The 20,797-nt window shown below is 43.0% G+C and overlaps 1 long non-coding RNA gene across 7 annotated transcripts in view; it reads left to right on the top strand.

Annotated features, from left to right (window-relative positions):
• Positions 1-7,484: 7,484 nt before the first annotated feature.
• LOC309614083 overlaps positions 7,485-20,797 on the top strand; it is a 240,189-nt gene continuing 226,876 nt past the window's right edge. For all 7 annotated transcript variants that reach the window (XR_014235993.1, XR_014235994.1, XR_014235995.1 and 4 more), the window contains exons 1-2: positions 7,485-9,933; positions 10,353-10,452. This is a non-coding gene — a long non-coding RNA (uncharacterized lncRNA). The remainder of the gene's footprint in view (positions 9,934-10,352; positions 10,453-20,797) is intronic.

Here is a 20,797-nt window from a genome sequence, read left to right as displayed (position 1 = left end):
GAGGGCTTTCTCTAGTTGTGGCAAGCGGAGGCCACTCTTCATCGCAGTGTGCGGGCCTCTCACTATCGCGGCCTCTCCTGTTGCAGAGCACAGGCTCCAGACGCGCAGGCTCAGCAATTGTGGCTCACGGGCCCAGCCGCTCCGCGGCATGTGGGATCTTCCCAGACCAGGGCTCGAACCCGTGTTCCCTGCATTGGCAGGCAGATTCTCAACCACTGCGCCACCAGGGAAGCCCTGGATGTTCTTTCTTATCCATGATCCTCCCTTGACACATCTGAGGTGGGCCATTCAGAGCACGTTCTCCTTGTGGACTAGAAAGATTTTGAAACCCACTTCTTGATGGTACATGGCAAGTCAGTTCTTTGTCAAACACCCACAGCCAGCTCTCTTTCTCTTAGAAATAAAAATTTAAACCTGAAGGTTCTGTTTTGAATTTAGTTCTGTGCTTTGCTCATTACTCTCTCTTTCAACTTAGTGGCAGCTAACAAGTTGCACCTAAAACAAAGACTTCATTCATCTAATCATTGCTTAGAGGCTGGCTCCAATGTTCTGGCAAAAACATCTCTTAAAAGAAGGTGTTGAATACATTTGGGGGCCATGGTTTTATCTCCTGCTAAGTCTGGCACTACAGGGCTATCACTCCTAATAGCTGTATTTTGGGGGTAGAGAAGCAATTTTCAACCCTGAAAAACCCCAAGCAAATAAACTCCTGGTCAACTTAGATTGTAAACCACAGGCAGAGTGTGCTTCAGTGCTAGCTGGCTAGCTTTATTTTGGATTTATATCACTTCTCTAGGATTTATATCTCTTCTCTGAAAACCACGAGCAGTGCTAACTCAGACCAACATACTCTATATATTATATATGTATTCCTTTAGCACTATAGCCTCACTGAATCTGTGTTCTATCTTCCAAAGCAGTGCAATACTGTTTTGCCAAATATTTAGTCCCTGTGTAACAAGGATTACTAATTTTTCAACCTGCAATATCTGAGTCAACATGGCCATCACCCAGTTAGTATTCTAAAACCACATGGATATTTGTCTCTGTTATGTTCAGCACTCCACTTTAAGGTACCCAAATTAGGTGAGTCCGTGTTTAACAGAAATAGTGGCTTTAACAGGACAAATATTTTTTTCTCATGTAAAATGCTAGAAGTAGCCAGTCAGGTCCATAAGGAGGAAGTTCTGCTCCATGAAATCCTTAGGGACTCAGGATCTTTCTGTCTTTTTGCTTCACCAGTCTTCAAGGTGTTGCCCTTGTCCTTATACCTTTAGAAGCACCACAACACAGAGTGATTTGTCCTGGTTTGCCTGGGACTTTCTTGGTTTTAGCACTGAAAGTCCCATGCCCAGGGAAACCCCTCAGTACTGGGAAAACTGGTATGGTTGTTTGCTACTCTGTATCCACCCCAGTTGGATGTACTGCAATACAGTCCCACAAGTTAAGGGCTCATCCTTTCACAAGACTGCCCCCACTTTAGACAGCAGCTGCAAGGGGGTCCCCAGGCCACCTGAACTTCTGACCAATTGGCTACCAGTCTAGGAGGTTCCCACAACTCTACACAGGGGTGATAATTTACTGGAATGATCCACAGAACTCACTGAAAGTATGGTATTTGTGATTATAATTTCAAAAGGATACACGTAGGGAGAGGTCTAGAAGGGTCCTGATGCAGAGCTTCCATGGCCAATGCCCACGGATTCAAGGGTGCATCCCTCTCCCAGCACATCAGTGTGTGCACCAATCAGGAAGCTCCTCTGAGCTTTGGTGTTCAGAGTTTTTATTACATGGGCAAGATTGATTAAATCATTGGCCACGTGATTAAACTCAATATCCTGCCCACTGCCCTCTCCCCAGAAGTTGGGTGCTTAAAAGTCTTAGCCCTCTAATCATGTGCTTGGTCTTTCTAGTGACCAGCCCCTATCCTGAAGCTCTCTAGGGTTCCACCATGTGTCATTTCATTAGCATAATAGAGATGATCCTATCACTCAGGAAATCCCTAGGATCTTTGAAGCTCCATGCCAGGAACCTGGGACAAAGACCAGACAAATTATTTACTATACCACAGCCAACCTGCTGCCACCATGTCTATATTTCCATCAGCAGGAAGGTGAAAAGTGTCAAGAAGTCACTTTGAGGACATGATCAGAAAACTGTACATATTACTTTTGTTTACAGTCCACTGGCCAGAACTTCAACACTGGCCATTCTAACCATGAGAGAGGCTGGGAAGGGTGGTCTTCATTCTGAGCAGCCGTGTGTGTGCCTACCTAGAAACCAGAGGTTTCATTATTACAGGAAAGAGGGGGCATAGATATAAAGGTACAGGTCCCAATCTAAGCCATATTTCTTTCTTTGATAATTTATTAAGCCTACACATTTTCTTTGATGTCCTGTTTTAGCTTGTAGGATACTACAAGATTGGTATGCAATATTTTCATTGCTTCTCAGTTCCCAGTATTTTGTAATTTCCCTTGTGTTTTCATCTATATCCCATGGGTCACTTAAAGATTGTTTCTTAATTCACAAAACGATATTTTCCTTTTTAGTAAGCATTTTGTTGATTTAAAATTGAATTCTAGGCAGGACAGGAATAAAGACGCAGATGTAGAGGGTGGACTTGAGGACACAGGGAGGGGGAAGGGTAAGCTCACCTTTATATTACAATTATATTACAATTAAGTTATTATATTGATTTCTTTCTTTTTTTTTGGCCATGCCATGCGGAATGTGGGATCCTAGTTCCCCAACCAGGGATCAAACCTGCGCCCCTTGCATTTGAAGTGTGGAGTCTTAACCACTGGACCGCCAGGGAAGTCCCTAAAGGGTATGCTTTTTAAAAAGGCTTCTTCTAATTATTTCCGCGATTGTCAGTTTGCCTCCAAGACTGGTCAAACCAATTTTTACTCCCTTCCGTCCTATAGAACATTGTCCATTTCTTACACCATCTTGAGCATTGTGTATCATCATAATTTTATCTTTGCTGATGGTCAGAATACCTCCTTTTGCTAACGAGGAGATAGAAGCTTGAACATGTACAGCAGTTGGCAAAATAAAGCAGAGGGAGCTCCGGGAATGGATCCTGACGCTAATTTCCTGCCCAAGACAGGGGGTAGAAAAAAGAGGAAATCCAGCTGTGCCTGTCTTTTATATCCAGAATTGTGAATTCTAGAATTTGTTTATTCTATCCAGCACTGACTGAGCTGAAATTTTGTGAAAGAGATGTCCTTCTCCGGAGGGATGAATCAAACCTGCCAATATCTAAGCCTCATGCAGGACACAGGAGCTTGACAAATATTTTTTAGGCAAATGTGTTTTCTTAGCTGGAAGCCAGAGAACAATCAAGTTTCTCTTTTGCTGGCTGTGTAGCTCAGCTGGGTCCTAGGAGCTCTGGTCTCTGCCCAAATGTTTTTAGGATTTTCCTTCGGAAGCTGGCAGCAAAGGGACCACCCACCTATCCCAGTTAAGGTTATTGGTCTTTTGGAAGCAGAAATGTAACCACTTAAGTGCAGAAAGTAAAATAACAATTGAATGTTCATACTTCTGGTCCCATTTGAGCCTCACACCACCCTGTGAGCTAAGAATGATTATTGTTCCCCTTTCATAAATGAGTACACTGAGGGTTAAAAAAGGCTAGGGAAATTTTGTTGTTTTACACAGCTAGAAAGAGGCCTTCCCTGACTACCTTCACTGTGTAACTTGCTGTCCCTGGCCAGTCACCATCAACATTACTCTATTTTCTTAATATCACTGATCACAATGTGCAATTATTGCCAACTTTCTTTGTTTACTTATTGTGATAGACAGTCTCCAATATGGCACCCAGTGATCCACACCTTCCAGTATTCATGCCATTGTGCAGTCTCTTCCTACTTTGAATCATGCTGGTCTGTGTGACAGAATGTAGAAGAAATGACGTATGACTTTCAGGCTTACATCAGAAAGGGCATAACTCTGCCCTGCTTTGGGAATCCAGCAGCCTTGCCATGGGGACACTCAAGCATCTCAGGGAGAGACCCACATGAAGAGTAACTGGGGCCTCCTGCCAACAACCAGGATGAACTTGCCAGCCATGTGAATGGCCCACCTTGGGCATGGATCCAACAGTCCATGTGAAGGACTTCCCGGTGAAGCCTTCAGATGACTGCAGCCCAGATGACTTTAACTGCAACCTCACAAGAGACCTTCAGCCAGAACCACCCAGTCAAGCTGCTCCTGAGTGCCTGACCCATATGTGATCCCATTTGAGATACTGGAATTGAAAATGTGATATACAATGAATGTTTATTGTTGTTTGAAGCAATTTGTTATACAGCAATAGATAACCTAAGACAATCTGTCTATTCCCCCTGGCAGACTGTAAACTCTGTGAGGTCAGGGCCCATGCTCTGATTCACCACTCTTACACCTAGAATGATGACAAGCACACAGCAGCAACGTAATACATATTTAGTAGCTAATGAATCACTGAAAATGGTAGAGAGAGGATGAAAATCTTCATGCTGTCTCCTCACTTCTGGCCCCTTCCCACAGCACTCTATTGCTTCTCTTTCCTCACAGAGTTGAGTCACACAGCCACCTGGGGGGTGGGCTTTTTCCTGTTGCCTACACAGCAATTCATAGTTAATTAAACCTTTGTATAAACAGAACAAGGGAGGATGTAAAAGTAATGAGCTGACAGCCCAGTGTGTATTATGTGGGGCTGAGGAGAGAATTTAATTTAGAGAAGAATTATGCACAGGCGGAAGAGCAGTCCATTAAAACAAACCAACTGTCTGGAAAGAGATAAAACAAAAATGGATTCTGCATCCTGTGAAATAAATAGCGAAGCTGCACATTCAGGGCGCTTTGGGATCTTCAGAGATGAGACTTAGGATGAGTGGGAAAGGGACACGCTGGGTTGGGGGTGGGCAGAAGGGGGCCCCTTCAGTTGTCCCGTGTGAGTTGCAAGATGTGTCTTGCTGGAGCTTAGTTCTCCTACTAGGATTGCTTTACTCACAACCTATCTGTCTTAGTGTGGGTTTCCCGCAGAGTAGACTCTGAGCTGTGGATTCAAGTGCAAGCATTTTATTGGGAGTTGTAAAGAATACAAGTAGATGGGGAGTTAATCTAGAAAGGAAAGGTAGTAAATAGAGAATGAGTTATTAATCCTAGGCATCTGGAGATTAATTCCATGGGGGAAATTTTGAGAGACCTCGAAAAACACACACATCAGATTTATCTCAAAGGGTGAGGGAGCTGAGATAGTTATACCTCCATACTCACCGGGGGATGTTAACTCTCAGGTGCTGGGTGGATACACACAGTGACAAAAAGCCTGAAGGCAGGCCACTGGCAAAGATGTAGGTGTCAGCACTGCAAGTGAGGCTGATGTGCACAGAAATGGGAAGGGGTCTTGGGGATTATGGCCAGGGCATTGAAGAGAATTGACTACATCATCCCTGACTTCTGAAGAACTTTGCAAATTTGGCTTGTGGGCCCCCAGATTCCAAAGAACCAGAGGTGCTCACTGACTTCATTGGCCACCTCTATATCCCTAATCAAATCAGTTCCCAAGTTCTGCCACTACTCTTTTGTCATTTTTAATATTCTCTCTTCATTCTCATTATCTTACTTCATTTTACCTGGATCATTCGTTCACTCCACAAAGACTTATTTCTTGCCCCCTGAGCGATGTGCTGGGGACACAGAGTGAACAAACACGGATGTGGAAGTGACAGTCTGGCCTTTATTTTTATTTTTTTAATTTTATTTATTTAAAAAAAAAATTATTTATTTATTTTTGGCCACGTTGGGTCTTTGTTGCTGTGCTCGGGCTTTCTCTAGTTGCGGCAAGAGGGGGCTACACTTTGTTGCGGTGCGCGGGCTTCTCACTGTGGTGGCTTCTCATTGCGGTGGCTTCTCTTGTTGCGGAGCATGGGCTCTAGGTGTGTGGGCTTCAGTAGTTGTGGCACGTGGGCTCAGTAGTTGTGGCACGTGGGCTCAGTAGTTGTGGCTTGTGGGTTCTAGATCGCAGGCTCAGTAGTTTTGGTGCACGGGCTTAGTTGCTCCGCGGAATGTGGGATCTTCCCGGACCAGGGCTCGAACCCATGTCCCCTGCATTGGCAGGTGGATTCTTAACCACTATGCCACCAGGGAAGTCCCCCAGCCTGGGCTTTAGAATCCATAGTAACTCTTTAACATGCTCCCAGAAGAAACAAGTTGGAGTACAGGATTTACCAAAACCACTCAACTGTGCAAGGCTCCCAAAATTTAGACTACAGTCCCAGAACATCCCAGGAGATAACAAGCTCCTAACTCAGCCATTCTGTCAGAGGTATTGCAATAACCATGGTTTGGGGCAATCTAATCGTTTTTCTGATTTGTCTGCAGCCTGAGTCCTCTTCCTTCTCTAATTCCAAAGTATTTACTGCAAGGAGGCACAAGCATGCTATCACCCTTCCAGAAACTTTATGGGGTAGATATCAAATTAGTACCTTAAAATAAAGCCCAATTCATAATGATATCTATGATATACACTGAAACTAAAAAGAAGTGAAGAAAACAACCATGTTGAATTTTTTAGAGACAAGTTAATGCCCAATTAATCAGCACATGCCAAGGGAAGAACACAATGTTCATTCGTTCATTCATTCATTCAATGAAGAAACATTTATTGAGCACTTATTATGTGCCAGGCTCTATGCTAAACACTGAAAATTAGCAATCAATAAAGCAAGATGACATTTGAGGTCAGGAGGGCCAGATCATGTAGGCTTTGGTGAGGCACTTGGATTTTGTTCTATGTGAGATGCTATGACCCCAATTCTTCACTCCTCCTTATATGCATGACTGTTGTCATGTAACTTAGTGAAATAGGAGATAGATGGGCCCCTGGGCCAGACAGCTTGTGTTTGTCAAATGGAGCAAAACTGAAGTTTTGTCCTTAGCTAGACAAGAACGATGCCCATTTCCCTTCCTCCATTGATATGGAGGGAATGAACTAGCAGTGGGGAATCTGTTGCAGCAAAAATAGAAATGAGACTTTTCTGATAAACAAGAAAAATAAGGAAACAACGAACAGGCTGGGGAAACAATATAAACAGGCCTGAAAGAGTTAAGCAATCTTGATTATTCTTAGGCTGTTACTACTAACAAACACTTGTAGCTAGACTTGTCCTTCACAAAGCTGATTACTCTCTGACTCCATGTGAATTACCCTTTGCACCTGGCATTTCTTCTCCCCCTACACTCCCTTGTAGCACTCTTCATTTCAGAAAGAAGGTCATGGCCTATAACTTCAGGGACATCAGACCCAGTTGCTGAGCCGCCTGATGCCAGCTTTGGCCATGAATTTGCAGAAGAAAGAAATGCAAGTCCTTTGTTACTTTGAGCCTTATACCTACCCCAGACCACGAGCCCCAGGCTATATAACCTTTCCCTATTCCCCAGGGAAGGGGGGGCGGGGCACAGTTCTTGAGGTAGCCTGCTGCGTTACTCCCTTTGCCAGGCAAAGATTAAAGCCGTTTTCCTCTTTCCTCCAAAACTCTGTCTCCGTATTTCTTTTCAGCATTGGTGCACAGAGAGCCAAGATTTTGGCATCATTAGCACTGCCTTTCCATATGATTCTGGGCTTGGCCGTGTCACTTGCTTTCAACAATGGTATGTTAGCAAACAGAATTCAAATGCAGGCTTGAGAAACACTTGCCTGATTGGGCTTACTCACTCTTGCTCCTCTGCCTTGGCCAGCCTGCTGGAGGATACAACTATGGAGCAGTGGCTGGGGCAATCCAATATCCCAGCTGAGGGATCTAACAACGTGCAGCTGACCCCTTGGGTATATTGCCTGAACCCAACCAACATCAGCTGAGCCCAACCCAATCAGCAGAACGTCTCATATTCGTGGTTATATCCCACTGGGGTTTTGTGGTTGTTTGCTATCTAGTATTATTGAGGCGATAGATCACAGATACAGACGGAAAATCACTGGAGGGTTTGAAGCTGAGAGAGATATTATCTTATCAATGTTTTCAAAAGAATTCTCTGGTTGCAGTATAAATAATACATTATAATGTGGCAAGGATAGAATCAGGGAATTTAAAATTATTCAAATATCAATGACAATCTTTGGGTGGACTCAGAGTACACACTGACATTTTCTTAACATTTTCACGAGAAAATAATAGTTTCATTTGGGGAGGTCCAGGACCTTGCAAATATCATGATAGGATATTGAACACTTAAGCACTCCTATTTCAACTGCAGTCAATGTCTTTTACCTGGGATAACTTCCTTTAACTGTTAAACACCATTTCTTTAGAGAAATCATTACGTCCCTGACACTCCCAGATGAGATTAGGTCACCCTGTTGTAACGCCTTCTCCCAACACTTACCATAATTGCGATACAAATTATATAATTTGTTTAATATCTACCTTATCTCACTGGAAGCTCCAGGAGGGCAGGGACCATGCCTGTCTTCTTTAGTTCTATATCCCTTGCACAGTACCTAGCACACAGAGGGCTCTCAATAAATATTTATTATGTTAGTGATACAGTGTGACTCCTATTAGAAAAGTTACATACTATATTAGCTAGTGTAGGCTAGGCTGCAGTAATGGAACACAATAAAATGTCTTTACAAATTTTTAATATATAATTTAAAATTTATAGAAAAGTTGCAAGAATTGAACAAAGGATTTCTGTATACTCTTAATCTGATTCTCCAACTGATACTATTTTATCATATTTGCCTTATTCTATCTCTCTCTCTGTGTCTCTCTGTATACTTTTCTGAACCATTTGAGAGTAAGCGCAGATAGCATGGCTAATTACTTCTAAATATTGCAATACTTCAGTGTGTATTTTCCCCAAACAAAGACTCTTTTACCTGACCCCAGTAGAAATATAAAAACAATGACATTAACATTGATACAGTAATACCGTGCAATCCACAGATTCATTCAAATCTTGCCAATTACCTCAATAAACATCCTTTATAAGCACCCTTGTGTTTCTGGTCCAGGATCCTGCATTGCATTTAGTTGTCACATCTCTTTAGTCCACTTCAGTCTGGAATAGTCCCTCAGTTTTTTCTCTTTCATACCTTTGGCATTTGTAAGGAGCACAGGCCAGATACTTTCTAGAATGTTTCTCAGATTATTCCGTTTGTCTGATGTTTCTTCATGATTAAACTCTGGTCATACATTCATTTGTAAATATTAAGCATTATGAGTTCATGGTGACATCTCCAATTCCAATCTAGTTCCTAGCCTCCCTCCTTTCCATATTTGTATGTTCCTTCTCTGACAGTGAGAAACCTGGCTTGCCTTATGCCCAATCTGGTCACTTCTTTTCCCAGCTCCCCTGTGTGCCACCAGTCTCCTGATTATACAGACCAGCTCCTCTGCCTTGATTCCTACACATGTCACCCTTATGGGTTGTGTCCTCCCCCATTTCACTGTGGCCTTGCTGGACAACCCCTCTCCAGCACCGCCCCCCGCCCCCGCCGCCCCAGTCCCAACAGGCATGGCGTGAGCCCAGACCCCAATTTCTCAGTGGTCATGCAGGCTAAGTGAGCACCCTGACTCCAGACCCCCTCGCTGTTACTGCCAGGTGTTTATTTTTCACTCACATAATAGTCGTGGGCAGATGGAGAGTTCCATGGTGTTGGAGGAGGTCAGGAAGAGGACATGACCGCAGGTTGACTTGTGAGCTGGACCAGGGCAATCAGAGGCTCCTCCCCCCTCCCCCCTCCGTCCTTGGAATGTAAGTTCCGCCAGCCACTCCCACTGTGGGAGCCATTTTCAAGGACGCAGCCCTCAGAGAGTAAGGTGTTGAGACCATCTGGACGGTGTACGTGGCTGAACCCCATTAAGGGCTCTATTTAAACATTTAAGATTCTGATGGGCGGGTGCAGAGAACTTGCGGCGCTGGAGACAAGCCTCCTAAGTAAGTTTCCTTGCTTATTAAATCTGCTACCTAACAATCTGGAGTGGCCACCTCCTTCTGCGGTCTCTCCTTGTATGCGGACCAGTTTCAGATTTCACCTGCGAATCTCCTGAGGTTCTGGACCAACAGAAATTAATTACACAGATAGCTTGAATTCGACAGGTGAAATCACAGCCCGCTACTCTCACTCCTCTTCCTGGACTTTCCTGTCCGCAGCCTTATTCTGTTTAGAGAAATCCCATCTTAGTGACACTGAGGTTTTCAGGTGGCTCTGGTTCACTTTTTACTGCAAACTTCCCATCTTTCCCTGTCCCCATCTCCTTTAATGGGAGAGACTCTTTAATCTGACCAATCCCCCGTGCAGGGTGGTTGTGTGTGGACTGCTGCCTTTAAAATTGCCTTTTAACTTTCTCTTCCAGGTTTAGGCAGCATGGAACAGTATTACCAAGATGGGATTTGGAGTCGCAGAGTTCTGGGTTCAAATTCCAGCAGCACTGCGTCCTGGCTGTGTGACCCTGGGTGAGTCATTTCCCTCTTCTGAACCTTGTTTCCTTACCTGTAAAAAATAGTCTACTTTATAAGGTGGTGGTTAGGATTAGATAATATAATATGTAGAAAGTGCTCAATTCAATTCAATGCTGGCAGTTGCTCTCTTGCTCCTTTGTTGGTCCGCTTGTTCTAATAAGGATGTTGGAATGTGCCATCCACATAGTAAACGTTTTAATATGTTGTCCAAATGCAATGGATTAAAAATTATGCTGAAAGCCCTCCCCTCACCTTGGCTGCCAGTAACTGACCTGTCCACCCATGAGCATGCGCTCACCTGAACATGGGCAGGAATCTGCACCAGCCACCCTCCTTCTGAGCATTGCACCGGCAGGCAGCCCAGACTTTAGCTGCGGAGCAGTAGAGCAGCCGGTGTCTCCGGAGCCCCCAAGCAGGGCCAGCATCAGAGATGAGGGGTCTTTTAATTGAGACTCTGGCCGTGAAGAAGATCTCATTATAAGGCAGACCTGGAGCAAGTGTTTGAAGGTTTGGGGAGGGCAGGGTACTCCTGTTGGGAAAACCACTCTTGCCTGTCAGGACTCGGCTCTGATAGGTACCAAGGAGGCTGTCAAAACTCCCTCTGAACTGGAACTTGGACCCAAGGACCAGTGTTTCCTGGTAACCAACCGCCCATGCAGGTCTAACTCCCTGGCTCCCTCCTTGGAGCTGGTGCCCGTGTCTCCCCTTCCTGTTCACCCCCCTTTAACCTGGGGGCAGGGTGGAGAGAGAGGACTTGGGGAGTCCCAACCCTTACTGGAGTATCAGCACATGCTGGCTAAGGCTGGAAGTTACATGCACCCTCCGATGCTGCCCATGAGATACTCAGAGATCGTGGATTGATTTTTAGATGATGGACCATTTAATGGGCCTCCTCAGGTGTGAGTGGGAAAACTCAGGACCACTGGATTTGATCCTGGCTTAATGGGGTGGTTTGGGCTGATGACTCACCTTTCTTCCATGCTGGGGGCTTCTGTGCAGAGAAAGCAGCAGGCAAATTAACCTCATAGGCTGACTTGAAATTACCGTGGCCACTGACAGTTACACTGAGCTGAGTGAAAAGGCAGGCCCTTGTTGCCTTGTGCACCTGGTGGTGTTGGTATGGAAACCAGAATTCTGCTATCCCTCTGGTTCCCTGGGGGCAGGAGGTGTCCGCTGGGAGTAGAGGGGCCAGGCCAGACTGGGGGTGTGCAGGTAAAGAGGTAGAAAACACGAGCTTTGGTAGGTGAGGTTAGGAGATGAGCTGGGAAAATCCCACTTCCTGAGGTGGAGACTCAGTCTCCATTCTCAACTGGGCTCAGACTTGAGCCGCCAGGAACCCTTCCTTCTGGAGATGTTCCCCTCCCCGGGGTTCGGAGCTGGCTGGGGCCAGGGTGGTGTCTTATGTATTCCCTCAGCAGAAATCAACAGTTTAGCTTAGCCGAGAAAGCTCCTAGCAGAATGGGGTCCTGGCTGACTTCAACCCTCAAATAAGTCTGCGGCAACACAGAGCAGCAGCAGGACTTGTGAGCTGGTTCTGCTCTGACTTGTACACGTTTGGACCTCTCATGTTTCCCTGACATGAAAAATGGCATGAATGATGATAATACTACTCCCATTTACCTACAAGGCTCTTTTGAGGGTGAAAAATAATAATGACCTGTGGAAACATTTTATAGTCTTTGCTGCCTTCAGACTCAGGAGGCTTGGTGGACCTCCGCTTCAGGGAACAGTGGCTGGTGGTGGCCCCTGCTTCTAGTGTAAAATGCAAGGGTCTAATCTGGAGACCTAAGGCTGGCTTGATGCATCTTCTGTTTCCTGCTTTCTCTATTTCTCTGTGTTATCGTAGGTCAGCTCCCCTGGCCCCAATTAAATTGTCAACTCTGTCTGAGGTGGGGACCATATCTCATTCGTTTCTGCAGCTTGGTTCTTCCTCCTGCCCCTCACTCTTTCCTACCCTGTGCCCTTTCTGGGGCAAGCACAGAACTTTGGGGGTTCTTTGGGGGTGGACAGTTCATGAACTTCAGGGGCTGTCAGAAGCACTGGGCGGTGGTGGTGGTGGTGTGGGGGAGGGGAGTGTGTGTTAGAACTTGATCCCTGGTAGGAATGCAATGATTATTACTTGCATCTGTGGCATTTTAAAATCTAACCAAGATTTATAATTATCTCAATGTCTCTGGCTCTTGTCTCTTTTGAGGGGGCCTCCCAGGAGCAGACCCTGAGAGGATTCGAGGCCAAGGAGTGCGTTTAGGAGGTGATCCCAGAAGCACCAGTAGGGGAGGGAAAGCGAGACGGGGGGTGGGGGGAAAGATGGCAGTAAAGGGTGCAGGGTTGAGAAAATTACCACTGCGGGCAGCTGGGGCTCGGCCCTGCTGGGGATCTTTGGGAGCCAGTGCAGAACAAGCCTCATTGTTGCTCTCCCTCCCCCAAGGAACAAGGGAGCTGGGGTAGTTATCTCTTAATGCCCATCAGTGTTGGAGGAGGTCATTGAGAGGACGTGACTGCAGGTTGACCCTTAAGCTGGACCCAGGCAATTAGAGGCTCCTCACCCCTCCCCTGTCCTTGGAATGTGCGTTCTGCCCACTGTTCCCACAATGGGAGCTGTTCCAAGGACACAGCCTTGAGAGAGTAGTGTGCGTTTAGATCATCTGAATGGTTGTGTGTGACTGAACCCTGCTAAGACCTCGACATAAGCTTTAAGATTCTGGTGGGTGGGGAAGGAGATCCACTATCTTGCCGTGCACAGGACAAGTCTCGTATATAAGTTCCCTTGCCACCTGCCAGTCTAGGGTGGTCTCTCCTTACCCTCTGTGTACAAGGACTAGTTGCAGATTTCACCCTGGAAGCTCCCGAGTTTGCAAACCTACAGTCAGGTCAAGGGCTGTTGGAGACATTAAGTCCCTGGGCTGGGCTGTAGTTCATGAACTTCAGGGGCTGTCAGAAGCACTCGGCGGTGGTGGTGGTGGTGTGGGGGAGGGGAGTGTGTGTTAAAAGTGCAGATTCAGGCTTCCAACCTGGAGGTGTCTTAACTTGGGAGGCATAAGGGGGCCTGGAAATCTGCATTTCTAAGAACACCCCCACCCCCACCCCTGCAGGTGATTCTGATGACTCTTCTTTAAGACAGAACGGTCATTTGTCTAGAGCGCTTTGCTTCGAGCAATGGTCAGCAAACGTTCTCTGTAAAGGAATGTGTAGTGAAGATACTAGGTCACGTGGTCTCTGCGGCCGCTACTCAACTCTGCTATTGCCATGTACAAGCAGCCACAGACAATATGTAAACAAGTGGGTGTAGCTGTGCTACAATCAGGCTTTATTTACGAAAACAGGGGGCAGGCTGGATTGGGTCTGTGGGTCCTGGTTTGCCAATCCTAGTCTAGAGGAAAGAACATGGACTTCAGAATTAGACTCCAGTTTGCCTCCTGGCTTTGCTGCCAATCAGCTGTGCAGTTTCTAGGTGAGTCACGGTTTCTCTGACGCTCACGTTCCTCATCTGGATAATGCAGATGATAATTCCCAACTCTCCGAGTTGTTTTGAGGATAAATAGCATATACAGAATTCCTGCTATATTGAGGGGCTTAACTATGGCAGATTTCCCTATCTCCCCCTCCACTTCCCCCATGCCTGAAAGCCCATGGCTGATTTGCTTGGTGGGTAACTCACCAGGTGAACAAGGCTGAATTTGTAAGCTTAGACCCAGGTGATTCCTCATAACTCTGCCAGACTCCAGGGCCACTGAGATGACCCCCTTGGTCCAGGCCATCAGTTCAGATCTGAGGTGAATGGCAGGCAGAGAAGCTACAGGTGAGAAGGAAGTCTGATGATGCCTGGATCTGAGCCACACACTGTTTTACAAGCGTCTCAACCCCTCTGTTTGACTCTGAGCTGCCCAGACAAGTGGGAAGGCATGTCAGTGACATGAACCACAGGAACCATGGAGGAAACCCAAACCAGCCCCTCAGGAGAGTTACACTGCTCGTCCCGATAATGAAGGCATGGTGGATAAGGCCCCTAAGCCCTATCATCAGATCCAAGACAATACTGGATTTCATGGGCTTTTTCTTAAGTCCCATAGGATAGGAAAGTGGGCTGGATGCCAAAGTGAAGTTCAATAAAAGCAATTCTTTGAGGGCCAAATCAGCATGATCCTTTCATTCTCTGGTGATGTGGCCTAACTCAAGGGCGGCACTTAGAATACCAGGAGGATAGAATGGGTGCTGTAGCCTTCAGACGCTCTTCCACAAATACTGAGCTCTTGATAATGACTGAGTGGCAGTGAGTTGGAAGTCAATTATTTGGGAAGTGACGATTTTATGAAGCTTATTAAGGACAGAGCTGTGTGCTTTTGACTGTCCACTGGGCTGGGGCAGCCTGATGAACTCTAATGAAGGTGCAGGATCTTTTCAAGGATCCAGGCCTAAATAAAAGGCCGGCCCCCTCCCTAGTGAGGTAAGCCTAGGACATTCCTATTGGCAGGGTCAAGGGTCTTAGACCACCCTTATAATTTTACGTGATTTTAAACATGGGGCTTATGAAATGTCCAATTCAGACATAAGAGATTTCAAAACATCTAACTTTAAACAAAATAACTTTCTAGGGAATCTTCCAGGATAAACTGGTTTTGAAATATGTAAATGCGTTGACTTGTATGAGTTGCGTTGACTTGTATGAGTTAACTTTTATTATGTAACAAACTACCCAATACTTTAGTGTCTAAAATTGACAAGCATTTACTTAGCTCACAGTTTACAGGTATGCAGGGCCCAGTGAGCCTTTCTTCTGGTCTCTGCTGGGCTCAGTCATATGTCTGCAGTTGACTGCTAGGCTGGCTGGGAGCCAGCTGGTCTGGGATGGCTTCAGTCGGGATGCTTTCTCTTGTTTCACGTGGTCTCTTATCCTCCAGCGGGCTGAGTGTTGCTCACACGGGGTCTGGTTAGGGTTCCAATAAGAAACTATGAAGTCTTGAGACCTTGCCTTGGAATTGGCACAGCATCACTTCTGCCATGTTCTTTTATTTCATTTTTTAAATTGAAATGTTTATTTTGAGATAATTGTAGATTTATACGCAGTTGCAAGAAATAATACAGAGAGATCTGTGAACACTTTATCCAGTTTCCCATGGTAATGGCTTACAAAACTACAGTATAATGCTACAACCAGGATACTGACCTTGATACATGTCTAACACCACAAAGATCCATCCATTTTTTTCTCTTTTTTAAATTGAAGTATAGTTGATGTACAATATTATATGTTACAGGTGTACAATAGAGTGATTCACAGTTTTAAAGGTTATACTCCATTTATAGTTATTATAAAATATCAGCTATACTCACCGTGTTGTACAATATATCCTTGTAGTTTATTAATCCCCTCCCCCTCCCCCTATTCTGCACCTCCCCCCTTCTTTCTCCCCACTGGTAAGAACTAGTTTGTTTCCTGTATCTGTGAGTCTGTTTCTTTTTTGTTATATTCACTAGTTTGTTGTATTTTTTTAGGTTATACATATGAGTGATATTATATAATATTTGTCTTTCTCCATCTGACTTATTTCACTTAGCATAATGTCCTCCAAGTCCATCTATGTTGCTGCAAATGGCAAAATTTCATTCTTTTTTTATGGCTGAGTAATATTCCATTGTATATATAACCACATTTTCTTTATGCATTCATCTGTTGATGGACACTTAGGTTGCTTCCGTATCTTGGCAATTTTAAATAATGCTGCTATGAACGTTGGGGTGCATGTATCTTTTTGAGTTAGTATTTTTGTTTCTTTCAAAGATCCATTTATTTTATAACCATGTCCACTTCCCTCCTTCCCTCATCCCTTCCTTTATCCCTGGCAACCACTAATCTGTTCTCAATTTCTGTAATTTTGTCATTTTAAGAATGTTATATAAATGGAACCATGAATTATGTAATACTTTGGGATTGACTTTATGCACTGAGTATAATTCTCTAGAGAGTCATTAAGGTTGTTGCATGAATTAATAATTTATTCATTGTTATTGTTTTATTTTTTACTATTTTTATTTATTTTTTAACATCTTTATTGGCGTATCATTGCTTTACAATGGTGTGTTAGTTTCTGCTTTATAACAAAGCGAATCAGCTATACATATACATATATCACCATATCTCCTCCCTCTTGCATCTCCCTCCTATCCTCCCTATCCCACCCCTCTAGGTGGTCACAAAGCATTGAGCTGATCTCCCTGTGCTATGCAGCACTTCCCACTAGCTATCTATTTTACATTTGGTAGTATATATAAGTCCATGTCACTGCCACTCTCTCACTTCGTCCCAGCTTACCCTTCCCCCTCCCTGTGTCCTCAAATTGATTCTCTATGTCTGTGTCTTTATTCCTGTCCTGCCCGTAGGTTCTTCATAACCATTTTTTTTTTTAGATTCCATATATATGTGTTAGCATATGGTATTTGTTTTTCTCTTTCTGACTTAACTTCACTCTGTATGACAGACTCTAGGTCCATCCACCTCACTAGAAATAACTCAATTTTGTTTCTTTTTATGGCTGAGTAATATTACATTATATGTATGTGCCACATCTTCTTTATCCATTCATCTGTCTATGGACACTTAAGTTGCTTCCGTGTCCTGGCTATTGTAAATAGAGCTGCAATGAACATTGTGGTACATGACTTTTTTTGAATTATAGTTTTCTCAGGGTATATGCCCAGTACTGGGATTGCTGCATCATATGGAATTCTATTTTTTGTTTTTTAAGGAACCTCCATACTGTTCTCCATAGTGGCTATATCAATTTACATTCCCACCAACAGTGCAAGAGGGTTCCCTTTTCTCCACACCCTCTCCAGCATTTATTGTTTATAGATTTTTTGATGATGGCCATTCTGACTGGTGTGAGGTGATATCTCATTGTAGTTTTGATTTGCATTTCTCTAATGATTAATGATGTTGAGCATTCTTTCATGTGTTTGTTGGCAATCTGTATATCTTCCTTGGAGAAATGTCTATTTAGGTCTTCTCCCTATTTTTGGATTGGGTTGTTTGTTTTTTTCATATTGAGTTGCATGAGCTACTTGTAAATTTTGGAGATTAATCCTTTGTCAGTTGCTTCATTTGCAAATATTTTCTCCCATTCTGAGGGTTGTCTTTTCGTCTTGTTTATGGTTTCCTTTGCTGTGCAAAAGCTTTCAAGTTTCATTAGATCCCATTTGTTTATTTTTGTTTTTATTTCCATTTCTCTAGGAGGTGGGTCAAAAAGGATCTTGCTGTGATTTATGTCATAGAGTGTTCTGCCTATGTTTTCCTCTAAGAGATTGATAGTGTCTGGCCTTACATTTAGGTCTTTAATCCATTCTGAGTTTATTTTTGTGTATGGTGTTAGGGAGTGTTCTAATTTCACTCTTTTACGTATAGCTGCCCAGTTTTCCCAGCACCACTTATTGAAGAGGCTGTCTTTTCTCCATTGTCTATTCTTGCCTCCTTTATCAAAAATAAGGTGACCATATGTGTGTCGGTTTATCTCTGGGCTTTGTATCCTGTTCCATTGATCTATATTTCTGTTTTTGCAACAGTACCATACTGTCTTGATTACTGTAGCTTTGTAGTATAGTCTGAAGTCTGGGCACCTTATTCCTCCAACTCCGTTTTTCTTTCTCAAGATTGCTTTGGCTATTCAGGGTCTTTTGTGTTTCCATACAAATTGTGAAATTTTTTGCTCTAGTTCTGTGAAAAATGCCACTGATAGTTTGATAGGGATTGCATTGAATCTGTAGATTGCTTTGGGTAGTATAGTCATTTTCACAATGTTGATTCTTCCAATCCAACAACATGGTATATCTCTCCATCTGTTTGTATCATCTTTAATTTCTTTCATCAGTGTCTTATAGTTTTCTGCATGCAGGTCCTTTGTCTTCTTAGGTAGGTTTATTCCTAGGTATTTTATTCTTTTTGTTGCAATAGTAAATGGGAGTGTTTCCCATTTACTATTATTAATTTCTCTTTCAGATATTTCATCATTAGTGTATAGGAATGCAAGAGATTTCTGTGCATTAATTTTGTATCCTGCTATGCTACCAAATTCACTGATTAGCTCTAGTAGTTTTCTGGTAGCATCTTTAGGATTCTCTATGTATAGTATCATGTCATCTGCAAACAGTGACAGCTTTACTTCTTCTTTTCTGATTTGGATTCCTTTTATTTCTTGTTCTTCTCTGATTGCTGTGGCTAAAACTTCCAAAACTATGTTGAATAATAGTGGTGAGAGTGGGCAACCTTGTCTTGTTCCTGATTTTAGAGGAAATGGCTTCAGTTTTTCACCATTGAGAATGATGTTGGCTGTGGGTTTGTCATATATGGCCTTTATTATGTTGAGGTAGGTTCCCTCTATGCCTACTTTCTGGAGAGTTTTTAATCGTAAATGGGTGTTGAATTTTGTCGAAAGCTTTTTCTGCATCTATTGAGATGATCATATGGTTTTTATCCTTCAATTTGTTAATATGGTGTATCACATTGATTTGTGTATATTGAAGAATCCTTGCATTCCTGGGATAAACCCCACTGGATCATGGTGTATGATCCTTTTAATGTGCTGTTAGATTCTGTTTGCTAGTATTTTGTTGAGGATTTTTATATCTATGTTCATCAGTGGTATTGGCCTGTAGTTTTCTTTCTTTGTGACACCTTTGTCTGGTTTTGGTATCAGGGGGATGGTGGCCTCGTAGAATGAGTTTGGGAGTGTTTCTCCCTCTGCTATATTTTGGAAGAGTTTGAGAAGGATAGGTGTTAGCTCTTCTCTAAATGTTTGATACAATTCACCTGTGAAGCCATCTGGTCTTGGGCTTTTGTTTGTTGGAAGATTTATAATCACAGTCTCAATTTCAGTGCTTGTGATTGATCTGTTTATATCTTCTATTTCTTCCTGGTTCAATCTTGGAAGGTTGTGCTTTTCTACGAATTTGTCCATTTCTTCCAGGTTGTCCAATTTTTGGCATATAGCTGCTTGTAATAATCTCTCCTGATGCTTTGTATTTCTGCTGTGTCTGTTGTTACTTCTCCTTTTTCATTTCTAATTCTATTGATTTGAGTCTTCTCCCTTTTTTTCTTGATGAGTCTGGCTTATGGTTTATCAATTTTGTTTATCTTCTCAAAGAACCAGCTTTCAGTTTTATTGATCTTTGCCATTGTTTCCTTCTTTTCTTTTTCATTTATTTCTGATCTGATTGTTATGATTTTTTTCCTTCTGCTAACTTTGGGGTTTTTTGTTCTTCTTTCTCTAATTGCTTTAGGTGTAAGGTTAGGTTATTTATTTGAGATGTTTCTTGTTTCTTGAGGTAGTATTGTATTGCTATAAACTTCCCTCTTAGACCTGCTTTTGCTGCCTCCCATAGGTTTTGGGTCATTAGTTTCTAGGTATTTTTTGATTCCCTCTTTGATTTATTCAGTGATCTCTTGGTTATTAAGTAGTGTATTGTTTAGCCTCCATGTGTTTGTATGTTTTACAGATTTTTTTCCCCTGTAATTGATATCTAGTCTCATAACATTGTTGTCGGAAAAGATACCTGATACTATTTCAATTTTCTTAAATTTACCAAGGCTTGATTTGTGACCCAAGATATGATCTATCCTGGAAAATGTTCCATGAGCACTTGAAAAGAAAGTGTATTCTGTTGTTTTGGATGGAATGTCCTATAAATATCAATTAAGTCCATCTTGTTTAATGTATCATTTAAAGCTTGTGTTTCCTTATTTATTTGCATTTTGGATGATGTGTCCATTGGTGAAAATGGGGTGTTAAAGTCCCCTACTATGATTGTGTTACTGTTGATTTCCCCTTTTATGGTTGTTAGCATTTACCTTATGTATTGAGGTGCTCCTATGTTGGGTGCATAAATATTTACAATTGTTATATCTTCTTCTTGGATCGATCCCTTGATCATTATGTAATGTCCTTCTTTGTCTCTTGTAATAGTCTTTGTTTTAAAGTCTATTTTGTCTGATATGAGAATTGCTACTCCATCTTTCTTTTGATTTCCATTTGCATGGAATATCTTTTTCCATCCCCTCACTTTCAGTCTGTATGTGTCCCTAGGTCTGAAGTGTGTCTCTTGTAGACAACATATATACGGGTCTTATTTTTGTATCTATTCAGCCAGTCTATGTCTTTTGGTTGGAGTGTTTAATCCATTTACATTTAAGGTAGTTATTGCTATGTATGTTCCTATTACCATTTTCTTAATTGTTTTGTGTTTGTTATTGTAGATCTTTTCCTTCTCTTGTGTTTCCTGCCTAGAGAGGTTCCTTTAACGTTTGTTATAAAGCTGGTTTGGTGGTGCTGAATTCTTTTAGCTTTTGCTT

Source organism: Balaenoptera borealis (assembly GCF_965194805.1).
Source record: "Balaenoptera borealis genome assembly, chromosome: 16".
NCBI lineage: Eukaryota > Metazoa > Chordata > Mammalia > Artiodactyla > Balaenopteridae > Balaenoptera > Balaenoptera borealis.
The sequence above is the reverse complement of the archived record's forward strand: the minus strand, read 5'-3'. Positions and strand labels throughout refer to the sequence as shown.